Source organism: Poecile atricapillus, chromosome 4 (genome assembly GCF_030490865.1).
Source record: "Poecile atricapillus isolate bPoeAtr1 chromosome 4, bPoeAtr1.hap1, whole genome shotgun sequence".
Lineage (NCBI taxonomy): Eukaryota > Metazoa > Chordata > Aves > Passeriformes > Paridae > Poecile > Poecile atricapillus.
The window spans coordinates 47,021,382-47,039,220 of record NC_081252.1 but is presented as its reverse complement, the minus strand read 5'-3'; the positions used below and the strand labels follow the sequence as shown (position 1 = coordinate 47,039,220).

The following is a 17,839-nucleotide window of genomic DNA, read 5'->3' as shown; positions in this document are numbered from 1 at the left end:
TGTCTCAGGATTGTTCCATGGAGTGTACCAAGGCACAGTGAATTGTCTGGATGACAGGGAAAATATCTTTGAAAATATGCATCTGAGCATATTTTCATATATAAAAATGCCAGTGTAAACATACTAAGGGTAATTGGCTCTGCCTGTGGATGCTGCAGTCAGACAGTTGCTCTGTGATATCAGTGGGGTTTCTGTGGTTATACATAACTCCCATTCTTTCTGATTCCAATTCAAAACTTGTTTTGGTGACAGTTCAGCAGCTAGTCCCACTTTGATCTCCAAGCTCTGAGACTGATGCATTCATTCACTCTCTGTTGGTGGTAATGGTCAGAAAAAGATATATTTTCCAGCACATTTTATCCCATCTCTATCTACCTTTGCAGTATTCTATGCAAATGAAGCTAAGTATGACCACATGAAGTTTAAATCAAATAAAAGGTTTTTGGCTGGACTGTTTTTGGTGTGCATATGTGTTCTCATAAAATTTAGTACCCAAAGAAGGGAATTTCTTATTTCAAGCTGTCTGTGGATCTTCCACTGATGGAAACACAGAATCATAGAATACCAGTTTGGAAGGGACATCAAGCATCATCTGGTCCAAACGTTCTCAGCAAAAGCACGGTCTAGACAAGATGGTCCATCACCCCATCCATCAAAATCTTAACCATATCCAACACTGGGGAATCAACCACTTCCCTGAGGATGTTATTCAGTTCCTGTGAAAAACTTTACTCCTGTGTCTAACTGAAATCTCCCCAGGAACAAATTGTACCCCTTCCCCCTTGTCTTTGCAATGTGACTCCATGCAGAAAGGGAGTACTCGCATCATGAAGCTTTGCCAAAAAGAGGGAAGTGTAAAGACTGTTTGAAAGTGTTGCATTTGCTGTGTAAAGGAAAATGTTGAATCTGAATAATCTAAAAAGCACTGACAAAAGAAACCTTGGATGTGTGTTCGGCAGATGAACTGTACCAACTGTTTCCATTCTTATTCTTGTTTGGTCTTGTTTGACCAGCAGTAGCTACACTGGAGCTTCTTGGTATTTTGATAGTCAAGAGTATTCATTGTGCATCTGTAGGAAGACAGATGAACCCACCAACACATACACGTTTCACTGATTAACTCTACTTTTCTCTTATTGATTTTTTTTAGATTAAGCCCTAAGGCCTTGATTCTGAGCTATTACTGCAGTATGATGCAGTAAAAAAATGCAGAGCTATTTTTTGTCTTAGCAGAGTTGAAAAGTTTTTTCTTTCACTAACTAGGGCTCAAAGTATATTTATAGAGAGAATTGTGCCATATGGCAACAATCTGTAGTAAATTCAAGTGCTTTTATGACAAAGCCCTAATATTGAAGGGATTTCAGTCTTTTTGGTATGCATAAATTTGAATTTCTGGATCAAGCATAAGGAATTAAGTATTTTCTTTTACTTTTCAAAAGAAATAAATCCTGACTCTTCCTTTTCCTCCTGTTCTGGAGCTTACGTATCTTGGCAGCAGTGTTTGAAAGAGTTCTAGTTAAACCAGTTTTGGAAAATGGCTTGGCAGGACACAGTGGAGTAAAGCCAAAGTATGTTAGAGGTAAGTTTTAAAACCTAATTGTAAGCTGAAGTTATAGCTATAGTGGGAGAGAGTGATGTTTTCAACTCAAAAAAAGTATTTGGCTCTTCCTTCACCTCTTTTTTTCTTCTTTCTCCAATTAGTCAAGTTGTGCTAGACTACTAGAAATAGTGCTCAAACTTCTCATGGATCCTACATTTCTTCTGCCTGAGCCTCAATCAGTGTAGACAGGAAATAACATACTTAAGCTGTTCTTTGAAAAGTAGCTTACTTTTCGTATCATCATATCATATCATATCAATCATATCATCATTAGGTAAAATTTCACATGCCTTAAAAAATAAGTTGTGTGGAGTATAGAGCACTGCAGATACTGATTTTCCTTTGATACTTAATTTCTTGCATAATAGTTGAAGACTTCCATTTCCCTTTTTTCCCCATTTTTTCCATCAAGTTTCCATTTCCCTTGATACCTTCCAGTGTTGTACAAACACAGCTACTTTCAAATGCTTTAGTTTATCTGCTGTTGACTTTAGAAGTACAATTTGTAATATGACAGGATGACTACAGGATATTTCTTGTAAAGTTTGTATAAAATGGATTGTGCAATTTTTTTTTCCCACAGTGAAAATGTCTAGACTCTTCAGAACCTTTGTAAAGCTGTTATCCAGACAAATTAGTTCCATGAACTTGAGTCACATCAACCTCAAGAATTATCCAAATAAATGGGGTCACCAAGTCATTTTACTGTTAGCTATAATACAAAACTCTGCTTAAAATCTGTAAAGCTGACAGAAAATTCCTTGTTAGATATAGCCCAACCTTTTTTCTTCTTCTTCCTCAGTTTTTCTATTTTTCTTATTTTTTTCTCTTTTTAAGAAGATTTTCTCTTAATCTAAGTGTTAAAAATATTTCCCATCAGAGTGGGCAGTCTGTTGCATAATAATTTTCGCTGTCTGGGCATTGATAAATTGTATAAAGCATAGATATAATAAGGAATAATTTGTGGCTGTGACCAGCCGAAGACTAGAAGTCCATGTAATACCCAGTTATATTCTTAGGGAGATGTTCAGTTCATTTTGGGGAAGTAGCAATGTCATAATCTTTATGGTCAGTATCTTCTTTTTGATCTTTTATACTGTTCCAAAATTCATTTCTCCTTATCCATGACTTCTCAACTGGTTTTGATCACACTTTTCAAATAGCCTTTGATCCAGCGTGTGATTGTTACTTGTCCTTCCTTTGTGTGCCATATACTCAGTTTGATAAATTTTGAAGAAAGAAGTCCTCTGAACATGATTTACATTCGCTTAGAGTCCATCTCCTCACTTTTACACAAGCTCTAACGAATGTGTTTTGTTTTACTTCCAAGCAGTTAAAACTGTGAACATTATATTGTTTGGTCTTTTCTATTTTGTGGACGGAAGGGGAAAAGAAAAGAAGCAATGTGAATAATTTGAGTTAAGCTAAGTTTAGGAAGAGCCAGACTCATAGTTTTAACAATTTCCCCAGCTGAATGGTATTTTCATGCTCTGTTTATGTGTTGTCTTTGAAGAGAACTTGTTAGCAGTACATAACTTCAATCATATGAAATAGCTTTCTGAGAGGTTTTTTCAGAGTTTGCATTATAGAATTAGGAACAAGTAGAATGAAAGGAAACATGAAATTACTTTAATTCTTGAATAAGTCATGGCACGTCATCACGTCATTTATTCCAGAGCATATTTTATGCTGATAGGTATGAAATGATAAAGTGTCTGCTTTCTCAGATGCATTTTCTGCTCTTTTGGATGATTTATGTCTAGATCATGACAAAATTTCTAATGTCACACACTCATACAACTATCAGCAGAGAGCTAAGTTATAAATTAAAAAAAAAAATAGTATTTTTTTCTGAAGGAGTAGCTGTCTTTGATCTGTTTGATCTTGCTCAAGGGCTCTACTGCTTTTTTCTTGTTTCCTCTTGTTTTGGTCTAATAGCTGTCACCAGTTTCATATAAATTACTGCAATCCAGTGCAAAGTCCACCAATATCTTTCAAGAGTAAACCCATTTTTTCTGCTCTGGACAATTCATCCATTTGCTGTTGGCCTGCCCTGAACACCCTTTCAGAAGTATGTCTGGCCATCACACAGTTGTCTGCTGTTTGTGGTGGGTTTTGTAATTCCCAGCAGAAAAAAACACAGTATTTTAAGGTCTCTTTTGAAGAGAATTGATCAGTTCTAATGATTTGGAGTTTGTTTTGGTTTTTTTTCTCATTTCTTTTTGTAACTCTTGGGAATTGCAGAGTAAGTGAATGTGTCCATCTGTATCCTTGTGAAGTCTTAGCCTTCCTTCTCAGGACATTACCTAGCTAATAGTCAATATGTAGTATAAGCTGTCTTGAAAATTTTAGAAGAAATACCTGTCTATGATGCATGGCTAGAAGAACAGCATTTTTATTTTTCAGATTTGTACTCTCAATTTTCAACAATTTCTCTCAACATTACATCAGCAAGAGACCATAGGGAGTCATCATCCAGTTAATCTTTCGGGATAATCAGGGTGAGGTCGGATGGCTGCTTGTGCTACTGGAGAGTTACACACGAGGAGTCTAAACATCTACCATCATTTAGAGGTAAAGTCATTGCAGGTGTTTTGTACACAACAGGCAGGCTGCTATGGCAGTTTCCTTAAGTATCTGCGGTGCTGAAGCAGAGCATCAGATTTCATTGATTTTTGTCTTATTTTTTAAAGTTTTGTGCCTGCAGAGTTTAGAAATAGAGAGGAAGTTAGATTCAGGGAATAAAACCCTGCCTAAATCAGAAGAAAAGGACAATCTTCAAGGTTGATTTTTATCTTTTGTTCTAGACAGAAATTCTGCTGTGTATATAATAATAGATTTCTAAAACTAGATTAGGCTAGCAGCAAAAAGCATGTCCAATTTGTGCACCACTGAAAATTTGTAAGGAAGTACATAGCTTCTATTAATCCAGAAAACTGCAAGGAGCCTTTTGTCCTTCATATCCTTTTATCTAGACACAGACTTGTATTGGATTTCCAAACTTCCATCCTATTTTTTTACTTCAATTAGAGCATTTTATTAGTCTTTTAAACTGTACCAGATTGATAGCATTTAGCAAGGACATTTTTTTCAAAATGGTTTACTATCTCAGACCAAATAACCTGAAGGAGTCATGTTGTTACTAATGGATCATCATTACTAGTCCACGGACTGATAATTGCTGAATTTTTTTTCTTTTTTCCCTTCTCTTTACCAAAAAATTGATAGATCATGTTTTAGGTAGTTCATTAACAGATGTTGAACTCTGGATGGTTTGTTTTAGAAGGCTACATAAAGTTTGTAAAACTGGAGGTATTTTGGTCTTTTGACTTACTATTTTTAGATTTCTGTGGAGAAACGCTGAAGAACAGCAGTGATTTTCCTTCTGTTATCATCAAAGTATTTCTAAATTGTTTTTCTTCTGAAGATTAGAATTATGTTACGGTTCTTTTGGAGCCAAAACAAACAATTCTTACTGTAGAATACTAGAAGCAATTTTAAATATTTTGAAGAATATTTTCATACTGGAGTTTTACATTACTGTATCTTAATATTTTCCTGTCTGATGAATCATGATTGAAGTAGGCAGAAAATAATGAAAAGTTGAACCTAGGATGTATGTGAAATGTGGAAAAAGGTCAAAATTAAAGAGAAATAAAAGAAAGTAGCTGGAAGTTATGGGAGTCTGTTCACAGGGAACATTTGGTTCTTCTTAAGCCTCTTCAGCTGCTGGAAATTGAGATGCATGAGATATGCATGTGCATTGCTGGCTAAGTTTATAGGGACAGAAATAAAGAGCAATAGTTTGACAAATGCATGCCAAAGTGGCATTTCCTGAAGGCAAACAAAGCAATGGATAGGTGAGAAAGGATCTTAGCCAAGGTATTCTTGCTGACATGTTGATTACCTTTTAAACTAGCTAATTTTTTTTTTTTTTTTTTAGATTAGGCCTGAAGGATTTGACATTGATTATAATAATTTTATGTGACAAAATGAATTTCTGAGTATCTGTTACTGGTGTAGAACAATTGAAGCTTCATGTTTTTATAGTGTTTCCACCAGGAATGTGTAGTTACTCTTCATGCCAAATTTTTTACACTATGAAAACGTATCATTAACAGGTGGTACTCACCAATGATCAGGTTCAACAAAAATCAGTAGGTTGGTGAAATATTCTATCTAGTACTAGTAAGGGAAGTGGTGGCATTTTGAAATTCAGAAGTAATTTCTATGACATTTTCCATTCAATATTTTAACCCCAAAGGGGTTCTGTGTGTTTTAGTTACTCTATGAAACAAGATACCTGATGTCAGAAGCTTTCTGCTAGTAGCTGCTAAAATGAGATGTCTCATCTTTCCTGCCTGACTGAGAAATTTGAAAGTCTTTCCAAAAAATTACCCAGTTGAAGGTTGTAATGTTCTTCAAACTCTGTTCCTGAAGCATTAAATGTAGTGGCACTATTTAAAGCCAAGAATGAAAAGGGAATGCTCTGGCATTAGTTATCTCAGTTATAAATCATGTTAGATGTTTGGATTTATATGATCTTGATATGTACAATATATATATTGAGAATGTCTGTCTAGAGCCTCCACATTTAATGTCAAAGGTTAGTGCTCTGTAACAGGATTGCTCTAGTGACTTTGCAGGGCCTTATTTTTCTGGGGATTTCATATTTGAAAGAAGTGGTGTTTGATTTTGCAGGGTGCAGAAAGTACCTGCAAGGAATCTTAAAAGAGGTGGTCTTAACAGCAGTTACTTCAGACCACGGAATGCTGTTTAATGCTTCTGGGATTAAGAATTGCAGGTGCAGGTTATTTATATCATGTGAAATAGCCGTTCCTGTTTATGTTGTTTTGTATTGTTCTGATGTATAAACCTAAAATAAATCACAGCACTGCACTTAGCAGACATGTTGTGTCTGGTGTGTGCTATGTGTGGCAATGGTGCTGGGCATGTCACAGTTCCATTTTCACATTTGAATGGCACAAAAATGCTTCTCTGATATAATATTTGAAGTCCAGTACAGATGTAGTGAAGAATCCTAATTTAAATACTTTGCCATTATTTCCTGGTAATATTTGGTTGCAAAGGAGATTTTTCAAAGCTTTTATGCAAGAATCTTTTAAATTAATTCTTAATGCCCTTAAGATAAAAGAAATATGGAATATAAATATTGTGCATCTAATTCTTGGATTTCTATAAGCAAGTGAAAGCAAACATAACTTTTTTAAACTCTTAAAATTGGCAGATAATTAAAACATGCTTCATTTTAGATGTTCCATTATGAGAAATATACACCTTGATTATACCTAGATTTTTGTTGGGTTTTTGTAACCTGTTTGAGATAACATATTTTCCATATGCCTTAAAAACTCCTACAGAAACAAGTAAGATGTGTAATAAGAATTCCCTTCCTTCCCCTGCCTCATGATATTTTGGTTAGTGAGGCTGTTTCTGGGATCATCTGTGATTTCTTTTAGTCTTAAATTAGATACATTCGTCTTTCTTCTCCACTCACTCTTCTTCCTTTCCTGGCCCCCACAGAAAATAGGGGGAGATGCCACTTTTTTACATATATAAAACAGAGTTACTTTAAACAGTTTTCAGTGAGTCAGGGCAGAATATTAATTGCATAGCTTTTTAAAACAAAAAGACCCACTGGAGCCCACTAGTGTATGGTGCACTGGTCAGATGGGCTGAGAGGGATGGGACTGGACAACCCCAGCGGAGTAAGAACCCCTGGAGCTGGTACTGTCTGAGCCATCAAACCAGCCAGCTGAAGCTGGGAAGGGAGGAAAGAGAAATGAGGTGAATCATTAGTTCTTTGCTTAATTTCCACTTTTGCACCATGAAAACAGGCTACTTTTTGGGCCTTTCAACTCCTCTGTGGAAGCACACAGGAGCACACAGGCAAAACAATTTAAAAAATAAAGATTTTATAGGCATTTTAGAGGCCACCTCAGGAGTTTATGCTAGTGAAAGGATTCTCACTATTTCTGCTTTATAATCAGTGTCTAAGTCCCTTTTAGAGAATCACCAGCTTTTGTGCAAATCAGTAAAATTCTCAGCAGAGAAATTTTGATCTTCTAGTCATTGCATATCTTTCCTATTATCACCAAAAAAATATATCCCAGGACTGCATTTGTAAATAATCTCTACAAGTTTTTCAGAGGTTTGTTTTTTTTTTGTTTCTGTCAGGTTTTCAACACAACAGAATACATGGAATTGATCTGATGTTACTTTCTGAGAGGCTTTTGCTTGTGTCTTACACAAGAGGCTGAAAACGTGGGGTGAAAGGTAAAGCCTGTTACTGATTAAAAAGACTAAGTGAAAAAAGCAACCTTCATATCATTATCCAGAAAGGAAAATGTTTGTTAAGTAGAAACGGAGTTAATATAAATTTTCTGCATGAAATTGTTTTTTATGGGAAAAGAAATGTCATTATGAATAGTAACTGGAAAGATTTTCCTCTTTAATACAGGGAAAAGGATAATTTTTAGCCTTTCCAGCTGAAAAAAATTAAAAACGAAACAAACAAAAAAACCCAAGAAAAAACGAAACCAAACAAACAAAAAAAACCCAAGAAAAACCCAACTAAACAAAAAATCCCATCCTCCCAAAAAAACAACAACAACAAACAAACAAACAAAACCTCCCAAACCTCTCACAAATAATCCAGCAATAAAAAATTCCAAGTAAACTGAGGAAAGAGATTGATTGGCTGAGGTAAAAAACAGTGAGTCAAAGGAAGTCTTGTATTATAGAAGTACTGGGAAATAAACTTTCAGTAAATTCAGGTAGTGAAGAAAGTGATAACTAGAACAGGATGGCCTTGAAAAGCTGTAAATGAAGCACATTCAAAACAACTAAAAACCTGTTATCTCCATACATGACAATACAGCTTTTAATAATTAATAAGCCAGAACCTCATTATTTGGGTAAAAAAGCTTGGTGTTTTGTCTTTTTTGACATTAAGTACTACTTTTAAATGTCAGTTGAATTTACATAGGTTGGGATGATTTCTATGAAATGTGCCTAATTTTCAAAGAAAATTAGACTTACATAGACAACTTTACATAGAAAATTAGACAGACCTTTAGATGTGAAATCACACATTTGTTTCAAGCATGGACTGTTGTCATAAATTGAATACTTTTTTTTTTTAACATTTGCTTCAGTCCAATATGTTGTAAATTCAAATAGGCTTATAAAAAAAGCAGAATAAGATGTTATGCAGTAGCTTACACCACAAAAAAATCCACCTAATAATATCCACTTAATAGTTTGTTATCTGGTAGATCTTTCTCCTGCTCTTATTGAAAGCCCATTTGTAACTTCCTGCCTCTGAGGGAGAAGTGTACTCACACTTCAGCTGGCTGCTTTCTCCTGCTCCTTCCCAAGCTGCAGTGTGGAGCTGCATCTGACACACCTTTCCCAGGTGTCCAGGAAGATGCAAAACAGAATCATTTCAGTTTTGGCAAGACATAAACCAAGCATCATGGTTTATTTTGAATTACAGATCAAGTCTTAGTTTTAGCTTTGATTTTCTTGGTTCTTCTTTGTATATATTACAACATTTTAAATCTACATTTCCTATCTATATTTATCCTGTATTCAAGGCCAAAAAAGTACATGTAGATTTATTTTTATAGATAGTATGTCTTTAAATAGCTACTTTTCTTCTTGAAAAATCTGATTTTAGACTTAGGGGCAGCACTGTGAGTCAGCACTTCAAAAATTTCCTTTAGACCCCTGGGAATATTAGGAATTCAGCAAATGGCAGCTAGTAGCTGTTTTGGACATGCTTAATATTAGGTTAATTTACTCATTCCTGGATCAAAATAACTAATTGGAATTTGTGCTAACATAGTCCTTCTTCTTGCTACATACAAAATGATACAGGATTTCAGGTTTATTCTTCCTGCCTGGATTAGTCTAGTAGTATGTGATTATTTTTTGTTGTTGTATTAAATTTCTTTTACAGAAGTTCAGGATTTGAGGTATTTTCCTAAGTACAAACTGAAAAAAGAATTATTAAAGAAAAATAGAGGGACTTGGTAAGTGACAATTTTATTTTAATCTGTACAATATTTTGTAGGAACTAGTTTCAGTAATCTGTTAAACCGTGAGAAGCAATCTAAAATATTTTTGTTTTAATAAATAGGAAATCCTTTAAAAGTATTGATTTGTAATTTATTCTCTTCAGTAATGATCCTATTATAACATTATAGAGACAGCCTACACTACTATTGAGCTTTATAAAGATTATTTCTCTCTCAAATGTTTATGATCATCTTGTGTTGATTAGCACACAGATTGCACTGGATTTTTAATCTCAGAACCACAGGTCAGAATCACTAAAATGTAATTACTTTATCTGGAAAAGATTCTTGCTGGCTACTTGATGAATCCTCTTACGAGTACCAGTACATCTTCTCATAACGCATGAGAGCTGCACAAAGTGTACAAAGCACGTGTTTCTTTTTCATTGTACGTGACAAAAGTTGAGCTCATTACAGTTGATTGCAAAGTGGTGGGATTGCTATGGTTCACTAAGGCCTAGGCCAGCAAGCACTTCTGTTCATTTTTAACTTTGGTCAGTTATATGGGCAAGCACATGGATATGCATGTGCACAGTTAATACCTCCAGTTATGTAAAACTGCACAGATTTTTGGCCCATAGCTGTGAGGCTGTGCCTGTGAGACAAGTCAGAGTCAATAACAGAGCAGCTTTTAATCACTTTGAAAGCATCTGTAGACCACTGTTTTACTTTGTGCAAGAGTTTGAAAATTATTGGCTTGCAGGTTTTTTTTTTTTTTGGTAAAATTAAAATCCCCTGAGCATGGATTTTTGTGTAACTGTATAAAAATATGTTCATACTCTTGATACTCTAAGGGAAAGTCTTAAAAGGAGCTTTCCATAGGAAAATAAGATAAAATAATTTTGTCCTTCAGTTCATTCACTCTAATGTGGCCAACTGCTTCCTGGCAAGGAGAGAATTCTTGATCAAATTTTTAATGGAAAGAATGTGCTACAAAAGTCCTTGGGGTTTGTAAATCAGAGAAGTCTTGGATGAGGCTCTTTGTATTAATCCAAGTGATACAGTTCCTAAGGAGCAGAAAAGTTTCTAACATCAGCACTTAATGTTGTTGGTCCAAGAACAGCTGGATTTGTAACGGGAAACAAACTGTGAGCCACAAAGTGGGTCTACCACAGCTCTTTCCTGGAGAGAAACAAGAATCTCCTCTGAGAGGGAAGCTGGGTATGCTATACAGGTAGCTGCCACCAGACAGCATTCTGTCTGCTCAGTCTTGTCCAAAGAGCACCACATCTGGCATCCCTCACTGATCCCCCACAAGATCCGGCCCTGTATGAACATCTTTGTCACACACCCTCAGCCACACAAATACACCTGTCAGCTGAATCTACAAAAATGGCCTTTGCTGGGTCACAGCGTGGTCTTCTTGAAGTTTCAAGCACATGTCACTGAAAACACACCCAAAACTGTGTCTGTCCATAGGGACTTTGATCCAAACACTGCGTGATGAGAGTATACTGATCTACCCCACAGTGCATTAGATCGAGGTGGGACAGATGAAAGCCATTTTATTTCACCAGGCAGCATGCTCCCTGCCTCTTGACTGGGAGCCAGGAAGGTTCTAGGTTTGAATGCCTTTAGCAATGTAGCTTCTGTGTGCTACTGTTCTCAGGATTACGTTTTAGAAAGTCAGACAAACCAAAGCAGCCCAGCCCTGTCACTGTAAGGATCCATAAGTGTACTGGTGCTACCAGGGATGAATTGTTATCACAGACACGAGATAAGCAACAAAACAAGAAGCAATGGGCAGTAAACAATGCACAGGAAGTTCTAGCTAAATACGAGGAAGAACTTCTTTACTGTGCAGGTGACCAGAGTACTGTCACAGATTGCTCTTAGAGGTTTGGAGTCTTCTTCACTGGAGATATGCAAGAGCCATCTGAGTAATTCTTGAGTCATTCATGGGCTATTTAGAGAGGGCTAGTTTAGTAAAAAAATGCCTAGATATTGTCACAGTCAGAGTGATGTTCCTTAAAAGTGGTTGTCATGCATTTCTGCACAAGAAACCTAACCTGTAGCATAACTTCCTGTTTCTATCTTCTGACTGTGTATTAACTGCAAAACAGATAAAGTTCATCTTTAACAAGGATGAGGTCAACATGAGGAGAAGCATTAGCATTGTCATCAGCAGACCTTCAGCAAAAAAGACCTTTTCTCTTAATATGTTTTTGCCTGTAAAAAGATGATTGCCTTGAGTAATGTAAGCTGGTCTTGAAACATAGCCCATCTTTGTGGAGCGCAGTTTCTTGGATGCATTTCTCCTTGGATCTGGGGAAGCTGAGGAAAGCTTGTATTCTTCCCTTACATGTGGCTGCAGAAAGTAGGGCTATTCATGAAGCTAAAAGGAGGAACCTTCTGTGCTTCTGGAGCACTGGCAGACTTTACACAACAGCAAAAGTAAAAGCTGAGAGAAAGTTGCAGCAGGCTGCCACACAATGTGTTTTTCTACCTGTTTTGCTCGGAAAGACCTTTTAATGATAAGAAGCATAGCACTTCTCTCTGCAAGGTTTATCTTATGTTAGCTGAACAAAAATAAAGAGATTGAAACATGAGTGTTTAGAAGGAAACGATATCCTGTGAATAACACTGGCTGGGAATACTACTACATGTTTGGAGTGGGGTTATCCACCATTGGAAGTAATAAAAATACAGCTGTAAATTATACATAGGGGTTTGGTTTATTCTGGAAGCTAATTTTTAAGAAACTGAGGTTTATTTGTTCGTTGTTTCACGGGAATGTTTGGCTTGTTCTAAGTCCAGTCTTCAGCATTTTTCGTTTCAAGCCATATAAAGGAGAATATCATCTATGGTACACCTACCCCCGTTCAACAGAATGGGCTCTAACCTGTCTCTGTAAATATATTGCCTTCTGTGTTGCCTCTAGCCATAGCAATACTTTTAAAATATTCTTCTAAAATTTACTCCGGTCTCAAAACATTGCAAAGCATCTTTCAATATGCTTCAAAAACTGTTTTTTACAAGGGCAATGGAAGGACTTTGCTTGGTATCACAGTGGGATTTTCCCATACATTTCCTTCAGGATGTCTGAATAGTTTCCCTGACACAGGCATGTTTAAATTCAGGAAATGGCATTTAAATTGGGTTTTCTGTCATGAAGGCAGTAGATATGGTTTATCTGAACACCAGCAAGACCCTCTCTCCCTCTCTCCCTCTCTCCCTCTCTCCCTCTCTCCCTCTCTCCCTCTCTCCCTCTCTCCCTGCCTGCCTGCCTGCCTGCCTGCTTGCTTGCTTGGCTGGGCAAATAGCTGGCCGGCTCACAGCCCTCCAATCACCTGGTCGGCCAAGCCTCCACCCCTCTCAGAACTGAGGGCCCCCACACCACCTGGAGCTGGCTTTTTAAAGCAAGTCTTTTAATAAAAACACTTTATGTCATTACTCTTCCATTTATGACAACAGGAGTTCAGGACTGAGTAAGAGGAGAAGAAATTTACCTAGCACAAGTTGCTCTGAATCAGGTTAGTAATGAAGTTTACTGCTGAAAGAAGTAACCTGAAAGCAACCTGGGTTATTTTAGGAAACCTTGCCTTTAAATTATGTGCTGTTGGAGTAGCAAGAGCAAGAGCTGTGGTGTGCAGTTTGTTTACATTTCTGTCTTTGGTGAAGTAAAAATTCAGTGTTAATATATAGAAGATGCAGTTATGTTTTCCTTCCCAGTCTGACTAGAAGGTGTTTCTGCTTTTGAACGATAAAACTTTCTTTGCTTTTCCCTTTTATGCATCTTATACTTCTTTTACAGGTGATGCTTTCTTATTTTAAGGTTTATTATTGAAATACGCTACTTTAAATATTTCAAGCTGTTAGGAGTTTTGTGAAAGTCTCAGGCACTACAGGAACCTTTAGGACACTTGTACTAAAATAATGCATTGTCTGTGCATGTGTATACACACATGCACATCATAAACTATATCTAGTTTTGCTTTGTCTCTGAATTCTTTTAATTTTCTACCTATGTCTTATTTCACAAGATCTAATAAATGTAATACTGCTGTTTTGAATAAGGTTACATGTACTTAATAGGAAAAAAAATTCATAAACTTTTACAGGCTTTTCAGGAAAAATGAGGCTGAAAAAAAGATGCTAAATTAATCTGTATTAACCAGTATATATTCAATAGTATATATTCAATATGTTACAAACTGATTGGAGTATTTTATTTTTAATTGGTATGCAGTTTAAAATGTTTAACTACTGCATCTAAAATTAACAGTATGTTGCATAATACTAGCTCAACAGAATAGTTTTGAATAAAATATCTTTATTTTATTTTGGTTTCAAAAATCATTAAACATAAATCTCAATAACAGTATTAAAACTTTCAGAGGTTTCGTATTGATTTATAACATTTGCTGTCCATGTGAGATTTTTATTAGAATTTTTAATGGAAAATTTTGTGGGAAAAGTTGAATGGCAACTGGAGAAAAACTCTGGATTTTCCCCTGTGTAGGTTGGGTTTAATGTGTACTAAATTAAAACATGTATGAGACAATTAAATTAAAATTTTATTTTATTGGAAATAAAATTATTGACACATGATGTAAGTTACCTTTTTTTTTTTGCCAATATCCAATATCCACATACTTTTTGAGTTTTGTGTGGAATAGGAGTCTAGGTTAAAATTATTTTTACATGAAAAATAATTTGCAGAAATGGTAGATTTTATATGACTGTGAAGCAGTCAAAGCAGATTTAAATATTGATATAATCTTTGCAGATAGAGACTTAGTCCCTTACATTGTGTTTTTAGTTACAATTTTTTTGACACCAAACATTTCCTGAGAGAAGAGGGCTAACACTAGATGACAATTAAATGTTCCTGATCATCCACCTGAACAAAGAGCTGGTACAAATTGTAAGGCTGAACTCATCTTCTTGGGCTGGCATTCAGATGTGTAGTGGACAAGCAGGAAATGATCTGGTTTACAATTGGCCAGGAGAGGCTGAAATTAAGATAATTTTATCAGCAGATACTGTAGAGAAAAAAATTAACAAAGGTAATAAAGAACAAAAGGGATTGGCAGAATACCTGCTTATTCGGGCATTATTCTGACAAATACTGTGAAAGTCCATCAGACATAAGAAAGTTTTTTTTGTTTTTTCCCCCCCTGTTAGATAAATCTGTCAAGTTTCTTTCCTGTCTAAATTGTGTCCTACTCTCCTGCCTGTATCTTTGTTGAAGGGGTAGAACTAAACTCTAGTGTGTTCTAGAACGCAACTCTAGACGGCTTAGCAGTTCTCTCTAGGAATTTGTTCAAGGAAGGAGGAGGTTTCTGTAAGGGCTGGTCATTGGTCCTCAAGTCTAAGGCAGTCGAACTGCAACCTGCCTTTTTTTGGAGGACTGTTGGAGGCGTATTCCATGTTTATAGCATAACCTGCAGCTAAATTAAAACTTGGTCTAAAGTGACTTCAGAAGTGTGGTCCAGCACATGCAGAACGGAAGAGCTGCCACCCCTCAGCTGTATGCAGCAGAAGGAATGTGTCAACATCGGTAACAAATACACTTCATGGGTGTTTGCTTGGGACAAAATGAAGCTTGCCTTGCTTGTGACACAGCGCTCTCTGTGAAGCAGACTTCAAAGTGGAGCCTAGCACAGGTTGGAATACATGAGAGATTAATCAGGTTGTATCTGCTCCATGCCTTAATTAGAAATAACTGCATACTGTTGGTGAGTTCAAGGGCATTTTCCTTTGTGGTTTCTTACCACTCACTGACTATGTTTAAACTCTGTATAAGATCAGGATTCAATATTTTCTCTGTTTAAACTGCATGAACAATACAGTCCACCCTGGCAGGTGGTCCTTGCAGGCTACATGCCTAACGCTTCTGTTCAGAGGCAGGCATGTGTCCACCTCTGCTCCAGGAAATGTAGGACTGCACCAGAGATGCCTCAAAAGCACTCATTTTCTTCTTGATTGATTACCCAGTGTAATTATCAAAAACCCCCTTTCCCAAGCTGTCAAGGGTGCCTTCCCAGGAAGGCTCAGAGTAGAGTCAGTGCTCTTCAGCTGTGCAGCACATTCAGCAGGAGACCAGGCCAGCCCTGGCAGGGCTCATGGCAGTAGAGGCCAAGATGAAGCAGAGCCCACATGCTAGGATGAGGCAGGGTTAGGCTGCAGCAGCAAAAAGAGGAAGAATAAAGGAGCAGTTAGGAAAATACTGAAACCTGCTAGTTAAAAAGTAGGAGAGATCATTTTTTAATGTGTTCACTTACCCTACTTCATGTTCCACTCTGCATAAAGATCTGCAGAAAACTGGTATTTGTCCAAACTCAGGAATAAGAGCTGTGAGTTTGCAGGAATGAGACCTTTTATAAGAGTGCTTGGTGGCAGTCAGCATAAACTTGTCTAGGACAATGCTGCCACCAAAAGGAAAACCCAGCTGTTACCTGCTTTGCTTCTGTAGGTTTGTATTTTAGCATGAGATGTGCTCTGCCTCACTGTTCTGATAAACTGCTTCTGAGTCAGCACACATCAGCAGCAAGCCATTACTCAGGATGGAGGGTAATGCATTACCCTCTCGCAGGAGTAATGCATGAAAGGATTTGCTTTAAAAGGGACACCTCAGAAAAACATTACACTTGTCAGTTATTTCTGGAGACACTTGCCACCTCATAGCAATGTCATTTGGTCTTGTGTGAAGCCAAATAGCTTCGTAAACTCATCAGTTCTTCCTGCTGCACTGTCTTATCAAGTATGAAGTCTTGGAATATCTCATCCAAATCTGAAAGGGGGCCATGCCTGAGGTACAGTGTTGCACTTTGCACGCAGCAACAGAAATTGTGAAGTAGGGTTTGGGCAATTTTTGCTATGAGTTTAGGCATACTAAGTATAGGAAACTGTGGAAGATGTGCTGGAGTCCAGTGGTTGTTGTAAAAGTACATGTGTTTGCCAAGGCTATGTTAGGATGGATATACTTACAAAAAGAAGTTTGCTGTGCACATGAGGTGGTTTTTTTCCCCCTCTACAGACACAAAGTTTGTATACTGAACTTTGTCTTTTGTTGTGCTCCAGTTTCTAAAGGCTAAAGAAGTAAGACTGAGTTTCTATCAGAACAAATGTCTTTTACTGGCTTGTGGCTAGCAAGAACTAGCCTTCTTCCTCTCTCCAAGAAGCAGAAATCAGAAGCAGAAAAACTTCTCCTATTTTGCCGTAAGGATTCCTTCTCAGCAGAGAAAAAACGTAATATCACTTACTGGCATCTGCAGTAAATGGCTGTACAATTTTCAGGACTTCGTGTCCCAGATGGCAGAGAAGCAAAACAATCTGAGATGCCATTTGAATAACAAGAGTTTTGGAAATTCCTTAGTGGTCTGAGAACAAGATCTGCTGGAGTATTTTTTCCTGTTAATGAATTGCCAAATGAAATATTATCTGGAGGGAGGGAGAAATAATTCCTTTAAAAATGCTATGTTTCTGCAACATTGAAATTGCTAAGGTGAAGGGCATGGAGTCACAAGAGCATTCATTGCTGCATGTCACATGGGCTGCAGACTAATGAGCATATTAATATAACATCCTAAGTGGTTGCTACAGCTTCAGAACTGTCATTAGGAAAAAAAAGAGGCCTCAGAATATTTGTCTAAGAACAACCCAGGAAAAATAAATCTGGCTATGTGGGAGTGGAGTGCCTCAGCCTCAGGCCCAAAGAAAGGCTGCTGTTCCTGAAGATGGCATCTCAGGAGACACAGCAGGGGACTTTGCCTGAACAGTCCAATGCTAATTCCCTTAGAAGATATTGTGGATCTCTACCGACAGGAATATCATCAGAGTTCTGTAACTGGTGAACGTACCATGGGCAGGTTCTTGTCTCTGGGAGTTGAATGTGCTTAAAGGACTGCCTAATTGCAGCAGAGCTTTGGAAACTTGCAGGTCTGCCTCCTCCCACTGTCCTGGGCCACATACCACCTATCTAAGGGGATTAAGCATCACTGTCCACAGCTGTTCAAGTCCATTCACTATCCTTTGTCAAATTCCCTTTACTTAAAAGGGAATGGAGACCTTTTTTCTTAAGGACAGAAGTGGCATGTTTGAGTGTACCTGGAGAGTTATTACAGCAACAGGGTGAAAATGTTCTTTCTCCTCTCAGGTGACTTTTTTTTTCCCCAAACCATCTTGTATAGGG

The 17,839-nt window shown here is 37.2% G+C and overlaps 1 protein-coding gene across 10 annotated transcripts in view; it reads left to right on the top strand.

Moving 5' to 3' along the window:
* SLC7A2 (solute carrier family 7 member 2) overlaps window positions 1-17,839 on the top strand; it is a 56,562-nt gene that overhangs the window by 17,615 nt on the left and 21,108 nt on the right. For 3 of the 10 annotated variants that reach the window (XM_058837685.1, XM_058837686.1, XM_058837687.1), the window contains 4 exons: window positions 4,007-4,174; window positions 7,799-7,897; window positions 9,585-9,657; window positions 13,117-13,175. The exons of 3 other annotated variants lie outside the window; for them this stretch is intronic. The gene's annotated coding sequence lies outside the window, so the exon portion shown is untranslated. Of the gene's footprint in view, window positions 1-4,006; window positions 4,175-7,798; window positions 7,898-9,584; window positions 9,658-13,005; window positions 13,176-14,964; window positions 15,384-17,839 lie in introns of those variants that run through there. 4 more of the 10 variants (XM_058837688.1, XM_058837690.1, XM_058837684.1 and 1 more) reach the window with 4 other exon arrangements.